At 51.2% G+C, this 4,221-nt stretch overlaps 1 long non-coding RNA gene across 1 annotated transcript in view; it reads right to left on the bottom strand.

Annotated features, from left to right (window-relative positions):
• Nucleotides 1–56: 56 nt before the first annotated feature.
• Nucleotides 57–4,221, bottom strand: part of LOC114487528 (uncharacterized) — a 5,105-nt gene continuing 940 nt past the window's right edge. Inside the window, exons 2-3 of the long non-coding RNA XR_003682694.1 lie at nt 850–944; nt 57–452 (exon numbers count right to left, since the gene is read on the bottom strand). This is a non-coding gene — a long non-coding RNA (uncharacterized lncRNA). The remainder of the gene's footprint in view (nt 453–849; nt 945–4,221) is intronic.

Raw genomic sequence — 4,221 nt, 5'->3', positions numbered from 1 at the left:
AAGGCCCGCGTACCGCAAAAAAAAAAAAAAAAAAAAAAAAAAAAAAATTCCTCCTATTGCTTAGTTGGCCAAAATATCGTCTTTTCTGAAAAAATGGATACACTTCCTTTTATTAGGTAATATACAACATATATGGAAATATGGAAACATGTTTCCATATTTCCCTCTTCACCTTGACTATCGGGAAACTCAGAGCTGAGCTCTACGTTCATTGCAGTAGCTGTTTTCACTGCAGATGTTTGATACGATAATTTCTTCCTTCAAAAATTTTTTAAATTCATTGTATACTGGTCATTTATTTTATGTCACTTCAAATCCTTTGAAAGTAGACTGAGCAGATATGAATAATAAAGTATCTAATTATGCTGTTTTAGCCGATACATAAATATCCACTGGTTGACAGATTGATGTTCTCAATAAATATTTTTCGGTGGGGGCTGCAGACGAGGATTCTATCAAAGAGAGAGAAAGACAACAGCGAGCTATAAACAAAAGAGAGTATAGATGCTTTCTATGAGTCATCACCTTTTCCTTTAATCCCTCAGCATCTTCCTGTCTCTTATAAGCACAACTCTAAGGGAACAGATTCTAATTTAGAAAAGAAGGATCAATCCCTTTGGGCAGAACACAGATTTAAGAAGGCATGGTGCCCGCACAGGTCTATGGAGGTGAGTCTTCTTAGGGAGGGAATAGAGGAAGGGTGCTGCGTGGGTCTCCGTGTTGCGAGGAGGGAAAGCGAGGTGCTCACCGACATCTGGCCCCACTGATGTGCGGCCCCACATCCTCATAGACTTATTTCCTACCCTCTGAGCACACGTATCTTATCAAACCCTCTGATGAGCTACCAACCTCTTGTTCATTTGGTCTGATTCAAATGATGTCATCGATACGGCAAACCAAACTGACGCTCTGCAGACTGTCCAGCCTGTCCAGGTCTCTTTGGGCTGTATTATAACAGAGGGCAGGAAGGCCTAAGGATGAGGTGAGATTCCAAGTGTGTGCTAGAGTCTATGCCATGTGATGTAAACGGCTTCTGGTTCTCCTCCTTATTCGGGATGGAGAAGAGGGCATTTCCCAGTTCCATGGCCATGTACCAGGGATCAGAGGCCATGCTGGTGTGGCCTGGAAGTGGCACCACCTCCGGCATGGCAGCCGCGGTGGGGGCTACTGTGTGGTTGAGTTTTTGGTGGTTCAGCGTCATCCTCCAGAACCTCTCCGGCATCGGACACGGGACTGGTGAATTATATGACCCTTTAGGTCTTTTAAGGGAGGTCTTGATCTCCATGCTTCCTCCAGGATGTGTCATTGCTTTTGAGCCTTCCCTGCTGGGATGGCTGTTAACCCACATACCAAGGAACCAAGGTGGGCGTTTGGACAACTGTCACATGCATCCCTACCGGTCCCTTACCTGTGGGGCAAGGAGAAATGATCACTTGGGGGCTCCCTGTGGCCGCTCCTAGCAGAGTTCCGTGTGTTTCTTGGACCTCACGGGTTTCGCTTTAACAGGGGCGTGATGCCCCCTCGACTCAGACCTCAGCCCAGCAGCCCTTCAGACATCTAGGTGTTTCCCTTTCCATGTGGAGTTAATGAGTAAATGGCCACAGGCCCCTCTGGGGACATCCCAGGGGACTCCTTACTGTCCACAAGTGCAGCCGGGTCCTCTCCTCCAGTCAGCAGGCTCCAGAGCTGAGAACCGGCTCACGCCTGGAAACTGGGTAAAGGGTTGTGACGTTCTATTGAAGCAACTTTCTTCAGCCCCCCCGAGCCCTAGCTACGATTTCCTTTGGCAGCATAAACCGAGTTAAACTGCTGCTGGCCGGCTCTCCGTCCTACCCCTGACATTGTGTTCGAATGACCATCACAGCAGCCTCTTCAGGTCAGGGCGCCGGGGCTGCCACTGCAGTCTTGCTGCACAATAACTGCCCCTGCCTGGCTTCTGATGTTAAACGTCAACTTCTGGCCTCTATCATGTCACCACCTCATCATCCTCACTGCTCTTAGGGAGCCCAATGCTCCCTGTGACAGCGTCTCCACCCTCGGCCCAGTCCCGCGTGTGCAGCCGCGGTGGAGCTCTCTCTGGCGCATTCCTCATCCTAGGCACTGGCTAGGTTTCCTGGTCTCATGGGGCTTATTGACTCTCCCGTGCCATCTCTCTGAGCGCTGGGATGCCTTCCTCGGCTGTCTGCCGTGACCACAGGGCATTTCCACTCCACTTAGTGTGGGATGCGGCTTTTTACAAGCTTTCAGAGGCCACACGGGGGCCTGGGGTCCTGGCCAGCGTGCCAAGTCCTGCATCGCGGCTGCACGGTGCCCCCCAGTGAGCTCTAAGCTGGCCCCCCGATGTGCTGCCTCTCCTGGGCCCAGCATTCTCTGGCTCTGCTTTTGCCTTTGCTCTCCCAGCCCCCACTGGCGTGTTTCCCGGGTCTGTTTGCAGACCCAGCGCTCCCCTGGCTGGCAGTGGGGCTGGTACCGCCCGGAGCACCGGTGCCGCCCCGCAATGATACCCAAGCCCAGGGGAAGGGGGACACCTCTTCAGGTCCAGAAGATTTACGGAAAGCTGGGCTTCAAGGCTTTGAGTGCCTGAATTCAGATGATGCTCCCCCAAGCCTCGGGGTTACAGCAAGCTTCCTCGGCTTGAGCGTGCAGGCAGCCCTGGGGCACCACCACCTTCAGGATTAAGTTCTCGCTCTGGTCTGCACCTTTTTTGGCTCTCTGGTGTAGGAGACGCGGGTGTCTTTTTGTGGCAGCAAGAAAACCTTTTTGTCACACCTTTCTTTAAATGGGTGATCCTTCCACTGCCTTGCCCTCAGCAAGAACCACCTGATTCCAAAGTCGAGGTGATTCCTGCTTCCCAGCCTCCCCATGCCTGAGACGCTGCACCCCACCGTGCGCCCCCCCCACGCTCAGCACTGCTGCGGCCACCAGCCGGTGTCCTGCTCTCAAACCCCATCACAGAGGCTGCTCCTAGAACACTCCTGGCCCCAACCATCTTATGCCGGGTTCCTCTGGAAATAGACTCCGAAGCAGAAGTCTGTGTGCTGGCCTTTATGGGCGGTGTTCTCAGAAGGGAAGTCCTGTGAGGGTGTGAGGGAAGGTGGGCTGGACAGAGAAGCAGCTTGACAACAAGGCTGCTGCTACCGGGGCTCCGGCAGATCCTCCGAGAAGCTCGGGAGCTGGGGGTGCTTTTCAGTTACGCTGATGGAGGCAAAGCCTTGGTCATGCAGAGGGATGACAGCACTCGCTACAGAAGCCGCCTGAGGTCCAGGCTTAGAGACAGCAGCTCTAACCTCCGTGTTAAACCTGAGTAAACACCTCCTATGAAGGTCTTGAGAGGATAAACTCAAGCAGATGACTGAAGACCTGGAAGGAGGCGCAGGTAGTCTGGGTAAAGAAGGGTCATTAATCTTTTTTAACGTGTACCTAAGCATTTATTTTTTTTTAGGAAGTGAGGTAAAGCAATGAAAAGAACAGGCCTTTCTCTTTATTAAGCTTGTAGTCTGGTCTACACATGGTGTGTGTGTGTGTGTGTGAGTGTGTGTGTGTGTGTGTGTGTTTTTAGTCTGGTCTACACATGGTGTGTGTGTGAGTGTGTGTGTGTGTGTTTGTAGTCTGGTCTACACATGGTGTGTGTGTGTGTGAGTGTGTGTGAGTGGGTGTGTGTGTGTGTGTTTGTACTCTGGTCTACACATGGTGTGTGTGTGTGTGTGTTTGTAGTGTGTTTTACACATAGGGTGTGTGTGTGTGTGTGTGTGTTTGTAGTCTGGTCTACACATGGGGTGTGTGTGAGTGTGTGTGTGTGTGTTTGTAGTCTGGTCTACACATGGTGTGTGTGTGTGTGAGTGTGTGTGTGTGAGTGTGTGTGTGTTTGTACTCTGGTCTACACATGGTGTGTGTGTGTGTGTGAGGGTGTGTGTGTGTTTGTACTCTGGTCTACACATGGTGTGTGTGTGTGTGAGTGTGTGTGTGTTTGTACTCTGGTCTACACATGGTGTGTGTGTGTGAGTGTGTGTGTGTGTTTGTAGTCTGGTCTACACATGGTGTGTGTGTGTGTGAGTGTGTGTGTGTGTGTTTGTAGTCTGGTCTACACATGGTGTGTGTGTGTGTGTGTGTGAGTGTGTGTGTGTGTTTGTAGTCTGGTCTACACATGGTGTGTGTGTGTGTGAGTGTGTGTGTGTTTGTACTCTGGTCTACACATGGTGTGTGTGTGTGTGAGTGTGTGTG

The sequence above is a fragment of the Physeter macrocephalus genome, chromosome 13, assembly GCF_002837175.3.
Source record: "Physeter macrocephalus isolate SW-GA chromosome 13, ASM283717v5, whole genome shotgun sequence".
Taxonomy (NCBI): domain Eukaryota; kingdom Metazoa; phylum Chordata; class Mammalia; order Artiodactyla; family Physeteridae; genus Physeter; species Physeter macrocephalus.
The sequence above is the reverse complement of the archived record's forward strand: the minus strand, read 5'-3'. Positions and strand labels throughout refer to the sequence as shown.